The 20,576-nt window shown below is 46.3% G+C and overlaps 1 protein-coding gene and 1 long non-coding RNA gene across 5 annotated transcripts in view; both read left to right on the plus strand.

The window, feature by feature from the left end:
• Window positions 1-20,576, plus strand: part of ZBTB16 (zinc finger and BTB domain containing 16) — a 197,486-nt gene that overhangs the window by 70,858 nt on the left and 106,052 nt on the right. The window lies entirely within an intron of this gene.
• Window positions 1,753-14,309, plus strand: LOC309605303. The gene is made up of 2 exons (XR_014231331.1): window positions 1,753-3,028; window positions 3,369-14,309. It is a non-coding gene; the product is annotated as an uncharacterized lncRNA (long non-coding RNA).

The raw sequence follows: 20,576 nt of genomic DNA on the forward strand, positions 1-20,576 counted from the left end.
ACCTTGGTGGCACAGGGTGGGCACGGAGTAGAGGGCTTCTGGGCTTGTAGGCTCACAAGCTCAGTTGTGTCTTCAGTTGTGAAGGTGAAGAATGGGTTATTTTGGGCTTCCCTGGTGGCGCAGTGGTTAAGAATCTGCCTGCCAATGCAGGGGACGTGGGTTCGAGCCCTGGTCCGGGAAGATCCCACATGCCGCGGAACAACTAAGCCTGTGTGCCACAACTACTGAGCCTGCAGACTAGAGCCTGTGAGCCACAACTGCTGAGCCCACATGCCACAACTACTGAAGCCCGTGCACCTATAGCCCATGCTTCACAACAAGAGAAGCCACCGCAATGAGAAGTCTACGCACCGCAATGAAGAGTAGCCCCCGCTCACCGCAACTGGAGAAAGCCCGCACACAGCAACGAAGACCTAACACAGCCAAAAATAAATAAAATAAATAATAATAAATATAAATATTTAAATAAAATAAATATAAATATTATTAATAATATTAATAATATTTATTATTAATAAATATTATTAATATTTATAATATAATAAATATAATTAATATTATATTATAATAATATTATAATATTATATTATTATATTGTTATAATATTATATTATATTAATATAATATAATTATAATATAATATAATATTATATTATATATTATACTATTATATTATATTATATATTATAATATTATATTATAAATATTATAATATTTATATATTAATAACTTTATTCATAATAAATAATAAATAAATAAATATTTTAAAAATGGGTTATTTCTTATTTTTAATAGTTTGGAGTGGGATCAGCAGATGACTCTCTGGAGAAACTGAGCACAGCATTTTCCACCTGGGATCAGCTACACAGTGAGGGCATTTAACACAAGTCAACATTTAGGGTTCACCAGGTTGATGGGAGGGATGGATATAGGCGAGGCTAGAAGAACTGAAACCTCAAATGTTCTAAAGGCGTCATTATTGGTCTTTACTCGTATTTTAAGTAGCCCTCCCCACCTGTGAAATAAACGATGAAGTTGGATAAAAGAAATGTAACCAGAGAGAGAATAAAGAGGGGAAACTTTTACTAAGTATCTGTTGTATAACAGACATTGCCTTGTGCTTTTAAATGAATACCTTTCAGGTTAATTCCAAAGCTAAAATTCAGCAGTTCCCTGGTTCTGGGATCTGGGTAATCCATAGATGGGATCATTGGTCCTGGGATCAGATAGCACACCAGTACTGAGCGTCTCATTCCATGTCTAGAGATGTGCCAGGTACCATGGAAGATTCAAAGATGTACATGCTGTAATCCCATCTCTCAGGGGTTAAGGCCACACACCACACACACACGTATGTACACACACATGTACATGCACAGAGGTAGACACATGTTAGAGCAGCTCTACATTCCAGTGCTCCAGAAAATCACAGGGCACTGTGTCCTGGGTATCAAGAAGGTGACATGAGGCACTCTTCCTCCTTAGCAAAGCCTTATGGGCTGCCTTGATGGAAAGTGTGGGCACCAGCAGAAGGTTAGGACAGAAAAACTCTCTCTTCAGAATGTATGGTTAGGACTTCCCTGGCGGTCCAGTGGTTAAGACTTTGCCTTCCAATGCAGGGGGTGCAGGTTTGATTCCCAGTCGGGGAGCTAAGGTCCCACATGCTTTGGGGCCAAAAAACCAAAGCATAAAACAGAAACGATATTGTAAGAAATTCAATAAAGACTTTAAAAATGGTCCACATCAAAAAATCTTTAGGGGCTTCCCTGGTGGTGCAGTGGTTGGGAATCTGCCTGCCGGTGCAGGGGCCACGGGTTCGAGCCCTGGTCTGGGAGGATCCCACGTGCCGCGGAGCGGCTGGGCCCGTGCGCCACAATTACTGAGCCTGCGCGTCTGGAGCCTGTGCTCCGCAACAAGAGAGGCCGCGATGGTGAGAGGCCCGCGCACCGCGATGAGGAGTGGCCCCCGCTCGCCGCAGCTGGAGGGAGCCCTCGCACAGAAACGAAGACCCAGCACAGCCAAAATAAATAAATAATTAAAAAAAAAAATCTTTAAAAATCAAAAATAAAGATGTATGGTTAATAAATGTGGTAGGCAGAATAGTGCTTCCGCATCCTCCAAGATGTCCATGTCCTAATCCCTGGAACCTGTGAAGATGTTACTGGCAGGAGGGAATTAAGATTGTTAATCAACTGACTTTGAGACAGAGAAGTATCTTGGATGATCCAGGTGGGTCCAGTGTAATCACAAAGTTCTTTAGATGTGGAAAAGGGAGTAAGAAGAGTCAGTGTCAGAGTCAGAAAAGGAGATGTGAGGATGGAAGCAGAGAGCCAGAGAGACAGCTGCCTGGGAGAAACTCTGCCTGGTGTTGCTGGCTTTGAAGATGGAGGAAGGGACCACGGGCCAAGGAATGAGAGCAACCTCTAGATGCTGAAAAAGGTGAGGGCACAGATTCTTCCCTAGACCCTCCAGAAGGAACACGGGCCTGCCCACACCTTGATTTTAGCCCAATGAGACCCACTTTGAACTTCCTGCCTACAGAACTGTGAGATAATATATTTGTTTTGTCTTAAGCTGCTAACTTGGTGGTAATTTGTTATAGCAGCAAAAGGAAACTAATACAGCGAGGTGGAAGAAATTGGAATGGCTGGTCCTCAGGGGAAAGGGGACCAGTGCTCTTCCTTTTACTGTTCTCAGGAGGTCCTGCAACACGAAGTGATTCTTTTTATCCCTCCCCAGAAAGCCAGGCAGGACTGTCCCTTATCCCTCCCAGCTTCTTGTGCGGCTCAAAGCAAAACAACCCTGCCCTTCCCTGTACCTCACTTCCTTCTGTGGGATGGCTCCTCTCTTCCCTGCAGCACCGTGAATTCACTTTGTGGGTACAGATTCTCAAAGAGGGACTCCGGCTAAAGATGGAAGAGGGTTGCATGGAATTCGGTTGAAGTCTTTCTGCCTTGAGAGACAGGCTTGGACCCTGGCCAGCGTGGTGTCTGGGTTCTGATGTCATTCTCCACCTTCCTTCGCTCAGGTTCTTCTTCTTCTTTTTTTTTTTTTTTAATAAATTTATTTATTTATTTATTTATTTATTTATTTATTTATTTAGGGCTGTGTTGGGTCTTCGTTTCTGTGCGAGGGCTTTCTCCAGTTGCGGCGAGCGGGGGCCTCTCTTCATCGCGGTGCGCGGGCCTCTCACTGTCGTGGCCTCTCCCGTTGCGGAGCACAAGCTCCAGACGCGCAAGCTCAGTAGTTGTGGCTCACGGGCTTAGTTGCTCCGCGGCATGTGGGATCTTCCCAGACCAGGGCTCGAACCCGTGTCCTCTGCATTGGCAGGCAGATTCTTAACCACTGCGCCACCAGGGAAGCCCAAGGTTCTTCTTTTAACTTGTCTTCCTTGTGTGAAAACCTGGGTGAAGTTTTTAAAATAAGTTCTCCCAAGAAGGACTAAAAATAGCATTAGTTTTCAAGTCTTGGCATTTTATGAAGGTTATTTACCGCTGTTTGGAGGGTAAAGTGCTCTGTGTAGGGCCACCCAAGAGTAGCTGTGGAAATGAGGTCTTTTCCCCATAAAGGAGAGGGCTGTGAGTCCATTGATCACAGATCTGTCCATAGGCTGTCAGAGTCAGGAGGAACATCCTCATTTTACAGATGGGGAAACTGAGGCTTAGGGAGCTTACATGGTCCATGGAAGAGCTTGCAAGTTTGTGACCGTCTGAGAGCTTTTCCCCTTACTAGCTCTGCTAGTATTGCCAGTTTGGGGGCTGTGGGTGAATTGTGGTGGTGACAGAGATCAGTTTTCCAGTGTTGCCCCCAAGAGATGAATGAAACTAATCAGATAGACTATTGCCTGCCAAGGGTTTGGTTTGGGAGGTTTTACCCTCTATCATGGAACCTGAGAATAATGTCTATTGAGGATGACTTTATCTTGGGTGTTTCAGTTTTATTTTTAAGATTCAGGTGTAGGTTTAAGTGAAGGGCATCATCCTCTTTGAAGGTCATATCATGCTGTCTCTGGAGTTTATGACTTAGCTCTTTTCGCTGGGTAACGTGTCTGTACTTTCTCTTATTATCCTATTCTTCTGCCTCCCAGATCTCCACAATTGTGCCACGTTCTTTGTGACATTTCTTTTCTGGAAGTCTTTAAAAATATTCTAGGTTTTTTGTCTGTAATGCTTGAGTACATTTATTCCTGGATACAGAGAAGGCCCAAGGACCTCCCAGGCTCTCTAAGTCCTCTGATTCTTAGAAGGTTAAACTATTACGGAAACTGCATCTGTGTCTTCTCTTATTTCCTGCATGCAGGGGTGACCTTTGGGGGTTACATTGTTCAGATCAACCATTATCTCCCATTTGAAGTCTGCTACTCTCATCTCTCTACCAAAAGAGGAACTAAACCTCATTGTCATGGTTAAGGTCATAGCCGACAGCCATCTAAAGAAGTCAATGCTCCCCACTCACACTGCTCCCCCACTCCCCAGCTCTCCCATCCTCTCTAAGATGCAAGTGTCTTGGGAAAGAAAGGGAGTAGAGGGTAAACAAGAAAGATGAAAAGGCTACCTGTGGTCCTTTCCATCTCTCAGCCTCACTGGAGAAGGAACTTGGCTGGGTATAGTAAAGTGACATGATGTGGGTGTTCAGATGGCAATTAAGTATTTATTTGACCAGATCCGAGGATTTCCAGGCACCTCCAAATCCTTCCAGCCTGCTTGCAGTGAGAGGCCTGGAGGCTTCCAGCAAGACAATTAGGGCGTGAATTAGATTGTGTCTTCTGGAAGGGAGCTGAAGTTCCTTGCCCACTCTGTTGTGGTTTATTTCATTAAGGTTGACCATGTCCTTCTCTTTGGGCAGAGAAAATGAAGATGGGTTCCATGGAGAAGACAGTGAAGCAATGGCAATGGAGAATGACTCCATCGATGGTAGGGGGCTTTCTGAGACCCTGATGGAGTCTCCCTCCTCCCCCCAGTGAATGGTGCAGAGCTGGGGGAAGACCCTACCTGGCTGTTTGGAGCGCATCACCCCCTTCTGGTGATGAGTGCGGCGAGCCCTGTGCTTTGCACATGAGTGGTGCACAGGGGACCGCTCAGGTGAGCGCTGCTCTCCTGGTTGGCTCACACAGAAGGCAGCAAGCGAGGAGTGGCTTGTGGGGCCCTTGGAAGGAGCCTGTCAGGAACCAGGATGAAAGGGTGCCCAGGAGCAGTTGACAGGCCCACCTACGAGTCCTCTGTTCCCAAGCTGGAAAGAAAAGCAGGTAGCAGGGAGAGGAGGAGGCAATTCTTAGGGTCGGGATGGGGTTTAACCCTGGGAGCTGCCCTTTCAGAGCATGACAGCCCATGTGACTGAAGAGTGGGTAGGGTTAGTATCCCCAGCTTGACAAACCACAGAATTTGGAACCAGGAGAGGATGTAAGAGCCAAGGGAGGGATGCCTGGAGATTTAGAAATGGGTGCGGTATTTCCAGATAACAATAAACCTTAGAGAAGGTGCTCTCTTCAGCTTTGTTGTTTGGAGCCTATATGCAAAACTTGTAGCACCCTTCATCTGGCCTTCAGCCTTGCATCTCCCCTGTGTTGTTAGCTTTTTACATGCTTATGTCTTGTGTTCCCTACTAAGTTTTAAGGTCCTTGAAGGTACAGCCTATGTATTACATTTCTTTGAACCTTTCCACAGGGGCTAACACCATGCCTTGCATTTAGTAGGCAATAACTATCTCAACTTTGAGTGAATGGGACTACCGCTCCCTGTTCCCTTCCTCTTAGGGGAGCTACTTACTCATATTCCTGTGGTCTTACTCATCACCTGTCCCCCAGCCAGCTTTCTGTCTCAAAAAGAAGCTGATGCTAGCCTCTTCCTCCTCCAGAGGTGCTTTGGTGAGGATTTATAAGATGAAAATCATGGGACGTAAATGGCAGCCTTAGAACAGAGGGGTCCCTGGAACCACACTTCTGAAACCTGATGGAGACCCTTCTCCAGGCTGTCACTGTTGATTCGTGGATTTCCCACCTCATTGGTTAAGCTGATCCTCTGTCCTGAAGGGGAAAGGGGGGCCGCCTGTAATTCCCTGGAATCTCCAGTTATTATTTTTACCGTCCTTCCTTCCTTCCTGCTCCTCGCCAAACTCTTTCATTTGCCAGCTCTGCCAGCGTGTTCAGTGTGATTGTTCCAGCTTTATTTGGAAACTGGAAGCCTCATTTTACTATAATAGTTCCTTAATGATTTTCTAAATGAAACTTGCATACTTCCTCTGCTCCCCCACTTTTCAGATATTAAACAAATATCTCCAAGAGGTTTTCTTTTCTTTTTTTACCTTTTTTCTCAGAGACCAGCAGCTTGCTCAGCCACGTGGTGAGAGATGGGGCGTGTTGTGGGGACATGCCCGCTTGTGCACGTGTGTGTAGTGGGGGATTCTTAGGCAGGGTGTGGTTTCTGCCCAGTGTTTTCTTGTCTTGCTGGCATCCAGCTAGGGAGCAAGACAGAGCACCCTGGCAAGTGACCAAAACAGAGTGTGTGGCAGGAAGGTCCCGTCGCCCTGATATTCCTGTGAGGATCCACTTGTCCATGAAGGGGAGGCTGTGCAGGAGGTCGGAGAGCAAGTGTCTGGCCAGTCTCCAAGGCCAGATGTTCTTTAGTGCCATGTGTCATGATAGGAGGGCTTCTAGGATACATCAGACCTCTGCTGTTGAACCACCATCATCTTGTGTCCCCCCCGCTACCCCGTCAGGGGCCCACAATGGCGCCCTCTGTGTCTGCTTTCCGACCTCACCTTGTCCCCCATTAGCTTTCTTATCTAACTTCTCCCGTGCACCACCATAGCACTCACTCAGCCCCCGCTCGCCTGTCTCCCAGTTGGCTGCCCTTCGCTCAGGAATGATGTGATTCTTGTGTCTGCTTTGCCCTCATCTGAAATGCCTCTCCTCTTCTCTGCCTGCTACACCCTTGTTGCCTTCTGGGCTCAGCCTGGAGCCCACTCCTCAGGGGGCCCCTGAGTTTGTGATTCCCACTGACTCTGGGTGTGGAGATTTCAGTCAGGACCTGACATCTAAGCATGGGAGTAAGAACTGGTTTATATGATTTTGTGTATTGTCTTCTCTCTTCAACTAGACGGCAAGCTTTAGGGAGGCAGGTGGTGTCCTGCGCTTTTGTTGCATCTTTCACTGTGCCAATACCTGATTGATTCTCAACCTGTCTGGGCTGGAGAGAGAGAAAGGGGACTTGGATATTTTTGCCCCCCACCGTACTGAGTTGGTAACCAGCTCAAGATGACTGAGAGGAAGAAGTGGCACAGTGTAGCTCCTCCATTGCATGTTCTTGTTGCCATCTGCATTCTCATCAGTAGATGATGGTCTGTTTGATTGGATGGTCTTTGGAAATGTCCTCATTCTCAGTACAGAATTAGGGCACTTCTTTCTGTCCCTCTCCTTCCATGGTCCCTGCCCACACCGAGCCTTCCACTCCTAGCCAGCTCTGTTGTTTGTTTCAGGGAGGGTTTTGGTGACTGGTCAATGGCTGCAGTGCTGAGATCAAAGTCAGCCTGTGTCACAGGACGCCGCACAATCCAGCCCTCGCTACGACCTCTGCAACCCACTTCTTCACCTGACCCCTCTGGGTAGGCCAGCCAGACTCCCAGCGGCTGGTCCAGCATTGACTTGGCAAGTTTTGGCTCATGTGATGCCTCCATCACATGGAACTTTCTCCCTTATCTGAGGCCTTTCCATTCTTAATATTCCCTAACATGGGTAGATAGAGCTTCAGAGCTTACAAAGGCCCTGAAAGGACCAGCTCTATCTCACCATGCCCTCAAGCCATCTCTAGCCACACCACCAACCTTTTAGCTGCTCCTCTTCTGCACACCTGCAACATGGATTATTTGTTGGCATTTTGGCACGTAACCACATCTTCCTTTTGGGATTTTTTCTCTGTCTGTTTCTCACCAGCTACGTGATGAACCAACCAGAGGACCAGGGTCTATCTTTCTTCTTTTTCAGGCTTATACGAGCTAACACTTATTTAACACATTATATTCTCAACACTGTGCTGAGTCTTTTACATGCACGATCTCATTTTTCTATCCTCTGGGGTCATGATGTCATTATCCCACTTGACAGATGAGATAACCGAGGCTTAGAGAATCCCAGCATCTTAAAACTAGTAAGTCGTGGACCTGGAATTTACGATGAGGGCTGATGACAGAGTCTGAGTTTTGTTTTTGTTTTTTTTTTCTTTTGAATTTATTTAATTAATTAATTTAGTTATTTTTGGTTGCGTTGGGTCTTCATTGCTGCGTGTGGGCTTTTTCTAGTTGCGGTGAGCGGGGGCGACTCTTCGTTGCTGTGCGCGAGCTTCTCATTGCAGTGGCTTCTCTTGTTGCGGAGCACGGGCTCTAGGCGCGCGGGCTTCAGCAGTTGTGGCTCGCGGGCTCTAGAGCGCAGGCTCAGTAGTTGTGGCGCACGAGCTTAGTTGCTCCGCGACATGTGGGATCTTCCCGGACCAGGGCTCGAACCCGTGTTCCCTGGATTGGCAGGCGGATTCTTAACCACTGCGCCACCCGGGAAGTCTCTGAGTTTTTAAACTGTTGTCTCTGCCAACTAGAATGTATCAGGCTCTGCCACTTACCAACTTGATGACCTCAGACAAGTTGTTTACTTCCTTATTCCTCAGTTTCCTCCTGGCAAAACAGAAATAAAAATAATACCTGCCCAGTAGAGCTGTTCTGAGAATTGGATGAGACAGTGCATGAAAATGCACAGAATAGTGCCGGGAACATAGTAAGTGTTCAAATATGTCTTGTACACCATTCTTCGGATTCGTCTTCATTATCAGCCTCATCTTAATATTGTTGTTTGTGCCTCAATATCACCTCCCGGGTCTCAGGTATCATCTTAGCACCTAAGATAAGGTTATTCACGTGGCTTGTGCTCAGAAAATGCTTGATTAATGAATGAGAAGGCACTTGGGTTTCCAGAGGTGACTTGGTGGGAAGTACTCGGTATGATGCTGTCTGTGTGGCAGGTACTGATTACGAGGCTGTCTTTGCTAGCGTGCAGCCTTGGCAGGTTGTTGTGGTGGGGGGGATGGGTTGGTGTTGGGGAGGGGTAAGGCATGGTAGGGTGTGATGGACACTGCAGTCGAGAACCTTCCTGTAGCCTAAAACCTTTTTTTCCTTCCCACCCCCTTCCCCAGTAGCTCTGAGCCCTGCCAAGTCTGTGCACGAGCCTTGAAATGACAAAGTACCCTTTAGTTAATTGCACAACGGATTGCCTAGAGTTAAAAGTTCTGATTTATATGACTATAGCTCTAACTGCTCAATAACACAGGCCTGTAATCTACTTTCATTTCAAACAGAACGGTGATTTATAGGACAGCATGCCGCTTTAGCTCAGAAATGAGGTGTTCAACATATGCTCTGTTGACATAAATTTGGAATTTATCGCTGTTGTCAAAACTGCCTGTTGGACAAAGGTGGGTATTAAGGCAATAAATGGCTCAGAATAGTTCTCTGTCACATTTCCTAACCATTGTATTCAGTCTATTTGAGGGAAAATATATATACTTAAAAGCGATCAAATGTCCAAAATCCATGCATCTTGTTTTGAATGGTGAGAAGGGAGGATGGTGGGCTGCGGGGGCTTGTAGAGGGGCGGGAGTGGGTCGGGGTGTTGTCGAGGAGAACGGTTTTCATGAAGTTATGGCCCATTTTTAAAAGATTCCACTTTGCTTCCTCTCCCCCATCCCCATTAGGAGGTGGACTTTCTCATTTACAGAGAAGGGGAGGAAAATGAAAACTCATTAAATAAAAGTAGTAAAGGACATTTTTATGTGTGGGCTTAAAGGCGGCAATGTCAGGGAGGAGTTAGTGAATGGGACTGGGAGGAAGGAGAGTACAATTTTGCTTATGGGGAAATAAGGCCACCAGCTCGCGTTGGCGTCGGTTTCTCTGCCACCCCGGCGAGCACAGGCTTGCTTCCACCTTCCTTCTGTGGACTCTCAGGCTCCCGTGGGCCACGTGACCTCTCGACTGCCTGATGAGGGTTAAGAAGAGTTGGGTACCAGGCTCTGCACAACATGTTGTATGCACCCCATCCTGGTCCTGCTTATTTATTACCCACAGGATGGCCAAGACGCTTCCACCCACTCACCCATTCCCCAGAACATGTCCTGAGCATCCATTGATCCAGGCCCTTTGCGAGGCTGGAGACTACAGAGAAGTGAGGCTGAGTCTGTCTTCGGGTAGTTTTCCATGTAGTTAAAGAGTCCAGGGAAGCAAGCAGACGCAGCCCCCAGCGCTACTGGTGCAGCAGTAGACGCACACGCAAAGGATGGGGTCAAACGGAGGCCTGATCAGCTTTGGGGGTGGAGGGACCATGGAGGCTCCCTAGGGGTGGAGGCTAGCTCTCCTGCCTGGTGAGATGTCCCTTTGTGACTGTTAGATCCCACAGGGAGAAGACAGAAAAACAAAACAAAACAAAACCCTAGTGATAGGCTTTTTAATAAAATGATGTGCGGTGTTGTGGTCAGGTGATCGCCAACGTGTGTCAGTGTGGGTTTTCTGTGCTGTGTGTTATAAAAGTGAGGCCAGGGTCCCTGTGCATCAAGGCTGCCACCTCCATTGTAACGTGCATCAGCTCCACACCGTGGACTGGTCACCGCATCTCCTGAGTGCAGGCAGGTAGCATGGAGGATTTAGCGAATGTGGTCAGAGTCAAGGTTAAGAATCTCTCTCTTTTTCTCCATCCTCTGTTTTCGGATAACGTAGCTTGTGGTCTGTGGTCCTAAGTGTGTGTCTCTGGGAGATGGAAAGTATGAGCGTATCCAGAGGGCCGGCTGTGCGGTGGCTGTTAGTTGGGTCCAGAGTCCCAGGTATTATGCATTTCCTGCACGCCTGGCTCGGCAGGCTTACAAGTTAGGAGCTGGAGGAGTGAGCAAGCCGCCTGGTACTTCTCCCTGTGAAAACAAGGCCCAGCAGGGGGAGAGGATGCATATTTGGTGCTTTTATTTTATTTCTCCTTTTATCTCCATGCCCACACGCTTGGAGCATCTCGGCGTTGATAAATGTACTCTCACACACATGCACACCGTCCCCCTTTCTCTTGCCCGCGTGTGTGACACACACATGCACACTCCCCCCCCCCCCCCACAGTCCTGCGCACACCCGACGTGGACACCATTGTAAGCCTCCTCTGTGTGGTTCACCCTCCCTTTGCCACCAACCCCTGTCCTTTTCACACAAAGCTCCCCGTTGGGAAAACTCATAATTTTTACACCACACAGCCTTGACTGGCCATTGCTGGAATTACTGTCTCTTTGAAGTGCTTTCTGCTGGGGCATTTACAGGCCGTTTTAATTACCTGCAGCTTGCAAGGGGCCTTGCTCTGTCCCAGCCTTTGTTTGTTTGTTCTTTGCAAGGAGTCTGTGCAGAAAGAATACGCTGCCTTCTTTTACAGAGAAAGAAAAGGGGAGAAAAGGAAGTTTGAGGAGCTCTTCGCAAAGCTTCTTCCCCCAGCTTTGGGACACCCCGCCTCCTCGAACAAGCGCAGGAAGAGAGGCCAGACTTGCTCTTGGCTCGCCTGGGCTCTCAGCTCCGTGGGTCCCTCTCCTAGGGTTTGCCTGGGATAGTTTTGTTTGTGTGTGTTGAGTTTAAGTATTATTAAGTGTATTTTCAAACTTCCCGTCATAGACAAGCAGGGCTGTCAAATAAAGCTGCTCTCACTGCTGAACAAATCAAAGTCAGCTGCAGTTGAGCTGGGATCCTGCTCATATTTTTTCAACTAAATTTGTTTAAGGCATGTGTGTTATTAAATTATTGAGTCTGGACACGGGGGTTGAAATCATATGCGAAGGTAGAACCTACTTTAAGCTGTCTGAGGTTTTATTTTCCTTGTCTTCAATTTTTATTCGATTCTCTCTCTCTAGAATGAACTAAATATAAATAGCCTTCTTTGGGGTTTCTGTTAAACACGAGTGGGGCATGTCATGTCTGCAGATGAAGAGGCTAGCTTACCACAGGAGCCTTGGAAATGTATCCCCTTCTCTGCAGGCTTTTAGAGTAGAAGGAATCTTCATTTATTCATTTAGCCCAAAAATGTACTGAGAAATCGGAAACCTCATACATTGTTGATGGGAATGTAAAATGGTACAGCTGCCTTGGAAAAGAGTCTGGCGGGTCCTCAAAAGGTTACACATAGAGGTACCAGCAATTCTACTCCTAGGTGTATACCCAGGAGAATTGAAAGCAGATGTCCACAGATAAAACTTGTACATACATGTTCGTAGCCAAAGCATAATAATACTTCAAAAGGTGGAAGCAACCAAAAGTCTATTGACTGATGAATGGATAAATTAGATGTGGTATATATACATACAATGGAATAAAAAGGAATGAAGTACTGATACATGCTGCAAAGTGGATGAACCTTGAAAACATTATGCTAAGTAAAAGAAGCCAGGTACAAAAGTCTTCTTGTATGATTCCATTTCATGAATGTACAGAAGAGGCAAATGCATTGAGAAGATAGATGAATGGTTGCCAGAGACTGGGGGTTAGGAGAATGGGGAATGACTGCTAATAGGTAAGGGGTTTCTTTCTGGGGTGATGGAAATGTTCTGGAATTAGATAATGGTGATGGTTGCACAGCTCTGTGAATACACAAAAAACCATCAAAAGGTACACTGTAAAAGGGTGAATTTTACGGTATGTAGATAATCTCAATAAAGCTGTTATTTTAGAAAATGTTTTTGAATGCCTACTCTGTACCAGGCACTGTACCAGACTCAGGCTACAGCAGATGCCTTCTACTTTCATGTAGCTTAAAGTCTAGTGGAGATAAAGAACAGTCGCAAAAACCCAATATATACCTGTCCATTGTGTTAAGGAAATGTGCTATAAAGGAAATTGATAGAGTATAATGATGGAGAATAATGTGATGTAGGACCTACCCAGATGGACTGCTGCTCACGTGTAGTCTTACTTCCCCAGAACCGGGCACACAGTAGGTGCTTAACAGATACTAAACAGCAGTAGTGGGTGAGGCTGTGTGCCTTCCCTGCGGTCATCCCAGTAGGAGGTGATGAAGATCCTTTGAGACCCAGCCTGCCGTGGACTCTGGGTGCCGTCATTGGGCTCACCTGTGTTCTGTTCCTGCTCCTTTCTGATTCGGGTCCTGCGAATCCTGGGTGTACTCTCAGTGTCTCCCCTCTTGCTGGTTGTTTTCTGGTGCCTTTAGGGGAAGGCAGTGAGGGGATGTTATGGGTGGGGTGGGTGTTCTTTCAGGTGGGCAAGTGTGAATGTGGATCTGGAGGTGAGAAGTCTGGAGACTTCCGCCTTCTTCACGGGAAGGCAAGTCACTCAGCCTCATCGACAAAATGGGGACTGTACTCCCTTCCCCAGACATGAGACGGTTGAGATGATCCTCAGCAAACCCTTTCAGAGTCAGATGTGATATATCAATGCATTAGCCTTGTTATTATAAAACCTTTGTGGACTAGATTTTTTTTTTTTTGCATTTTTCTAGAAGAAAAAAAGAACCAGCAAAGAAGTGGCTATCTGGTGGGTTTTTGCCTTTTTCCTTTAATAAAATGACAATGACTTTCACAGTGTGATTGGATGTCCTTACAGGTTCATCTGTGTATTCTCCTATCTTGTGTTCATAACTGATGTTCAGAATGGTGGCTCTAAAGCTCAGAATCCTCATAGAAAAGTAGTTCAATTTTCAGTGTGCTAAAGCAGAAAGAACGAGGCAATATACATTAAGAAGATTTTCAGAGGGGTTTAATTCCACAGGAGCTTTCTTCTCAGGTCCTTAATAAACCTCAGTTATTTTCAGTAGTCTCTGAGGATCCAAGGCTGGTCTGTGGGATTTGAAGGTAGCGTTTTGGCTGCCTGGCTAAAGTGAGAACATGTCAAAATGAGCCTAGATAACTAGGAGACGATGTTTCCTGCCCACACCCAGGCAAAACAGGAAGATTAAGGAGGAATCTATAGCTTTTTGAAAGGGTTTTCCCAGAAATTGGCTATCTGTGCTGGTTGAAAGCCTCATGTGGGAGAGAGAGAGAAAGCAAAAATGCTGTTCCTCCGTAACCATAGTTCAATTCCCTTATAGGGCCTTTTAGGATCTGGAGAGAATATTTTGGATTTATTTTTGTTTCCCTTGGGATGACATCATCAAGCATGCATCATGGTGCCCTGTTTGGGGTTTGGAAAAAGCTCTAAGAAGCTATAAATCTTAAGGCATTTTACTCCTTTTCCTCTTCCCTTTTCTAAAAGCACAACTTTTCTGGTTTCTTTAAAAAAAAAAAAAAAAAGAAGAAAGAAACTACAAAAGTGTGTATTGATCCCTTTCCCTCAGATCTTAACTGCCCAGGCTGTAATACCTTGCTTACATCTGCCAGGTTTTTGTGCAGTTTTGCAACATCTCCTTAATCCAGTGAGCATAAATAGAACATTTCAATCATATTTGGCTACCAGGAACTTCGCAGATAAGCACGCTAAGACCTTGTTGAAAGAGACAGTATGAGATTGTGTGTGATAAGATCATCCTATAGCCTGGTGCACAAATGAAAAACTTTTGTTCTTGGTGAAATTTGTTGATAGAGATATTTCAAATAAATGACTTAGGAGAACTGGGTATTTTAAAACAAAGGGCCGGTGACATAAGAGCCCGAAGCCCAGGCCTCCTGGTACGGGGCAGCCACGGAGATCCTTCTCTGAGCAGTTGCTGGGGGAGATTAGCATGGCCCTTTATCATTTCTGACGTTGTATTTTAACACTCTCGGGCAGCCTTATCTGAAAGCACTGTACTTGGTGTGGTTATGGGCGCGGGGAATGCCATTGTCCTTCCTCATATTTTCAAGGCTCAGGACGGCTCCTACCACCCTTCAGTCAGCTCCAGGTTGGCCTCCATCCCAGGCCAAGGCAGAATGCACTGCTTTCTTTCTAAGAACCCCAGGGAGGTCTTCTCTTTTGGACAATAGGGACAACTGTTCTTTTTTTTTTTTTTTTAATTTATTTTATCGAAGTATAGTTGATTTACAATGTTGTGTTAATTTCTCCCGTACAGCAAAGTGACTCAGTTATACATATATATACATTCTTTTTCATATTCTTTTCCATTATGATGTATCACAGACTATTGAATATAGTTCTCTGTGCTATACAGTAGGACCTTGTTGTTTATCCATGCTATATATAATAGTTTGCATCCGCTAATCCCGAACTCCCAATCCTTACCCCCCAACCCCCCTCGCCCTTGGCAACCACAAGTCTGTTTTCTGTGTCTGTGAATCTGTTTCTGTTTTGTAGATAAGTTCATTTGTGTCATATTTTAGATTCCACATATAAGTGATATCATGTGGTATTTGTTTTTCTCTTTCTGACTTACTTCACTTAGTATGATGATCTCTAAGTCCGTCCATGTTGCTGCAAATGGCATTATTTCATTCTTTTTTATGTCTGAGTAGTATACCATTGTGTGTGTGTGTATATATGTATATGTATATGTATATATATATATATATATATATATATATATATATATACATATACATATATACACACACACACACACACACACACACACCCCACATCTTCTTTATCCATTCATCTGTTGATGGACATTTAGGTTGTTTTCATATCTTGGCTATTGTAAATAGTGCTACTATAAACATTGGGGTGCATGTATCTTTTCAAATTATGGTTTTCTCTGGATATATGCCCAGGAGTGGGATTGCTGGATCATATGGTAATTCTATTCTTAGTTTTCTGAGGAACCTGCATATTGTTTCATAATGGCTGCACCAATTTACATTCCCACTAACAGTGTAGGAGGGTTCCCTTTTCTCCACACCCTCTCCAGCATCTGTTATTTGTAGACTTTTTAATGATGGTCATTCTAACCAGTGTGAGGTGGTACCTCAGTGTAGGTTTGATTTGCATTTCTCTAATAATTAACGATGCTGAGCATCTTTCCATGTGCCCTGTTGGCCATCTGTAGGGACAGCTGTTCTTGTACTGGGTTGTGTGTGTGGGGGGGGAGGGGGTGTGGTGTGTGTGTGGGGGGTGTGTGTGTGTGTGTGTGTGGGTGTATAGAGGCAGTGGGGGAGTTTTCAGCCTCTACATTTTCTCTCCTTGAATTCCCTTTCATGTTTGTTTGTTCATTCATTCAACAAAGAGGCACTGAGTCCCTCCTGTGTTCTGGGCTCAATAACAGAGGCTGAGGGGATGGATCTGGCATGGATTCTTCACGAAGGAGGGTATAGTCTGGCTAGCACAGGCCCCTGTCAACCCCACAGCCTTTCGGTGTCATAAACATGATTGGAAAGGACCTAGGAAATCATCTAACTCAATTCTTGCATTGTTGCAAAGCTGCAGGGTGAAATCTAGAGAGGGTAAGTGGTTTGACCAAGGTCACCTGGATGGTTCCTGGCAGAGCTGGGGTGAACACTGAGCCCCCCACCACTAGTCTAGTGTTTCGGTCAGTCAGTATACCACACTTCTCATCTACATTCTTGAGAAAACATGCCTCCTTTGGTATTCTCTCTCCTCCCTTTAAAAGGCTCTGAAACAACCAAATGGCCACCATCTTCCATGGCCCACAGGCCTGGATTCCCAGCAAAGGGACACTCGGTGCAGGCCTGCCCCCCATTCAGCAGCACGGAAGGTGTTAACTAGCACTCTGTTCGTTCTTGGTTGCCTTTTTTAATCTGTTGTTTGAAATCCTTGCCTTTTATTGGTATATTTACTTTATGACATACATAAAGAGCTGTATTAAAAAATAAATAGTGTTGTAAAAGCATTCGGTAATGTTTATTAATATTGACTAGTCAGAGAGCAGCGAACTCTATTGCTAGAAGGATAATTTGTGGTAATATCAGCTAAGCATTCGCAGCTTGTCAAATGACTGTCTAATCTCAACATTTAAAAAAAGTGGGTAAAAGGATAATTTCCCTTATTTATGCCTTGAGAAAATGAACATGACCCATTTCCTAGCCAATATTAGAACTATTATTTTCTTTTTCTCCCTGGGGGCACCAGACCTTCTCTCTGAGTCCAGGCAGTCTCAGGGCTGGATTTCAGTGTCAAGTATCCCTTTGTCTTGGGGTGTTTGGTGGCTGCTTCGCTAGCGGTAGCCTCTCGTGGGTCTGCTCTGGCTGCCTGCATCTGTGCTGAGGGATTGGGAGGTGGAAATGGAGACTTGGTTCCTGTCCTCTGGGAACTTATAGTTTTGAAGAACTTATAAAGGGCTTAGTCCAGAATCAGGAACTTGATACTCCAAGGAAGTACATAAGGAGAATGGTACTGGGTGTGATTGTTGACCCACGGGGACTGATATATGTCACTCACCGTTGGTGGCATTAAGAGATGCTCCTTGAGAAGATACCGTGTCACCCTTAGAAGGGAGGGGACATTCCCTGAGCATCCCAGATGTCCTGTGGATGACCTGCTCTGGCTTAGGGTGGAGGCCTCTAGTGGAACAGACTCGGTTCAGAGGATTCCTTCGCCACAAAAAGGCACGTGGAGAAAGTACAGGAGGCTGGACCATGTATGGAAACACCCTGCAGTCTCCCTGGAAGTTGCTTTTGGTGATAAATCCCTGGTAACCTAATGGCTTTTCATTCATCTCTTCCTCTTAAAATTCAAGCCCAGAATGGCATTGACTATTTGGCCTTCCTCTTGTTATTCGAATTGAAGGTAAGTGGACATTGAAGGTACATTGTGAACTTAATGGTCTGGGGAAGAAGAGTGAGCCCGTTGCTGAAGTACATAAGCTTTTTCCTCTGTCAGTTCCGTTTCGACTCGGAGAGGTGAGCGAGGCCAGGTGAGGTCCTCTTACCACTGGGTTTAAGGGTTATTTACTGCTTTGAAGACAGAGCATTGTCAGAGCCTGTGAAGGGACCCGCCTCATACAGTGCCCACATGGGGAGACAAGGTAGCACGTCAGGGCCAGCGGGCAGGTCCTGATCAAGAGTGGGGCAAGAGGTTTGCAGGGGGCTGGATTCCCATGGTAAGTAGAGGGCCTTAGAGAGTATTGATTCCCATGGGGCAGCAGGCTTTTGAGAAAGTAGGATCATTTAGACCATCGTTGGGAGCTGACTCACAGACTCTCCTGTCTTGTCCTTGTCTGTTCTGAGTACCCCTAGAAGCACTGTATAGGTCAAGTTGACTGTCACGGGATCAGAAAGCAAGCAAAAGATCAAGCATTGGGGTGACTTCTGCATGTGGGGCAGCTCAGACCAAGTAGAGGGGGTGAGTTGGAAAGACCTTCAGAGCTGCTGGAGCTGGAGTGTTGGTGGGAGCAAGGGATAGAGTCACTTAGGGTGAGAACAAAGAACACGTTATCTTATAAAGGCCCTTCCTTATAGGATGGCTTCCCCACTGCGTCTTTCCTCATGCAAAAGTGGGTAGTTCCCTCCACTCACTTTCCCTCATAACAGATCCTAGTTTTCAGTGCTGGTGTGGTGTGCTCAGCAAAACTCATAGGGCAGGCACTTCCATCTCCCCAGGGGCACAGCGAAGAAGGGCAGCCCTTGGGTTATTGGAACAGAATTTCCTCTCTAGACTTTCTTACCTATTGGTCTGTTCTCACTGCCATTTGTCTCCAGGCAGAGAACTTGGGAAGAAATGGAACACTGGTGGTGCTGGGCCTTGAACCCCTCTCTCTCAGACAAACAGCGCTGCTGGCCCTTCTAGAATTCTCCCCTTAGTCCTTGGCTGTGTGGGATACAGGAAGGCCTAGCTTCTCCTGCAAGGTGTAGTACAGAGGGCACTCCTTAGGGAACAGCTGTTGTAGTCAGCTGTCCCTGGAGGCTGAGGGTGGGGAGGATGGAGTCTGGCGTGAGTCTCTCCCTGCTGCCACTTTTTCTGCTGTTGTCTTCTAGCGGGCTGGGGAGACGAAGACTCATCCCGAGGGTGAGGTTGGTCTGAAGCTCAGGCTTTATGCGGCTATGAGGTTGCCATTGGCCTTCCTTGTGTGGACTTCAGGGGCACAGGATGGGGTTGGAGGCTGCCCATGAAGCTCTTGTGCTTGGACTAGTGTTCAGATGAGAGGAGGGTGCCTGGACCCCACCTCAGATCGAGGAATTTCTTTAGCAGCATTGAGTAGTCACTTCTAAACTAGGCCCTATAAATAAAAGGAAAGGTAAACACGGCTTCTGCTATTATATAGTTACAGTCTGAAGCAGATGAGTTTTTATGAACTTTCAGACTCACAGCAGTGGTTTGAACGAGTGTGTAGCTTGCTAGCTTGGTCTTACGAGTGAGAGTTGTGTGGTTGAGAATCAGTGAGAAGGAATGTGTCCTTCCCTCCAGTTACTTGTTAAAAGGTTCGTATTTGCTTACCTCTGATTTCCCATAATGATTCAGTTCTCTTGAGAAAATAGCTAGAAACCCATTAGAGGTTAATTTTTTCTTTGTCTTTTTGGACAAAATTGAAAACGTGTTACCTTCAGGATGAGTTTACCCAGTGGGCCAGGTGTGGTCGTAGTTGGGGAGCACCTGAGCCTGCTCCCCAAGAGCGGGTGGTGGGGCCCTGAAGCCTATGGGGAATGGACGTTCCTCTGAGTCCAGCATGGAGTTGCTTGGGCCATCTAGAACTGGGTTACTTTCAAAACAGTGTTCAACACTATTGCCTCTCAGAGAAGAGAGTGTGAAAACCAAGGCAGCATATGTAGAAAGGTGCAAAGATGTCCCCAGCTGTCCTCCTTTCCTGTGTTATCGTGGAGGCTGATGACCTCAGATGACCATGAGTAGTTTGACCTTGTGAAAAGGCGGGGCCGTCCTGGGAAAGTATGAGTGTGTGTGGTAAGGAAGAAGGAGGCGGACGGAATTTCCATTTTCATCAGAACGCGTTGCAGCGGCATAGTGTGGCGGCAGAGGTGGTAAGGGTTGGGGTCTAGGGTGACAGACCCTGAGTTCCTGCAGTTTGTACTTTCCCTCTGGAAACCAGTTGCGATTCTGTTTCCACATTGGCCATTCCTCAGCCCGTGCCATAGAAAGTCTGTTGGGGGTCCTCGAAGGCACTCAGATTCTTCTCTGCCATTTCCCTTTGCTTTGAATTAGAAGTCTCTACCTCTTCACATCCATCCCTTGGTGTCTGAACAATAATGACAGGGATGGGCGAACCGGCACTGGTCTCAGCTGAGCTCCAGGCCTGTGAGGTGTTCCCTTTTTCTCTCCTGAACTTTGTGTGCTTTGCCCTGGTCCCTCCGCCAGTGAGGCAGGACCTTTGTCCTCGAACTACATGTGGGATCACTTGGATGCCATGCTCGCCTCTGGGAACCCGTGCAGGGCACTGAGTTAGTGGGTCAGGTGCAAGGCAGTCTCCTTACCCCAAGGATTGGGCAGGAGAGGACCACCCATGTCTCTGAAGGCTGGAAGATGCACGGCAGCAGAATGGTTCCAAAGAAAGACTGGTCATGAGTTCTGGAAGTTTCTTTCACTGAAAGATCACAGGTGAGTAAAGGAGGGAACTCAGGTCATCTGGATTAGAAGGTTTCAAAATGAGTAGATATCTGAGAATGGGTGTCAGTGTTTTGCTTGGGCTGTCCTAGCCTGACTTCCCTGGTGTCATTAGACATCACACAGTGGAACGT

This window comes from Balaenoptera borealis (assembly GCF_965194805.1).
Source record: "Balaenoptera borealis genome assembly, chromosome: 11".
NCBI classification, from domain to species: domain Eukaryota; kingdom Metazoa; phylum Chordata; class Mammalia; order Artiodactyla; family Balaenopteridae; genus Balaenoptera; species Balaenoptera borealis.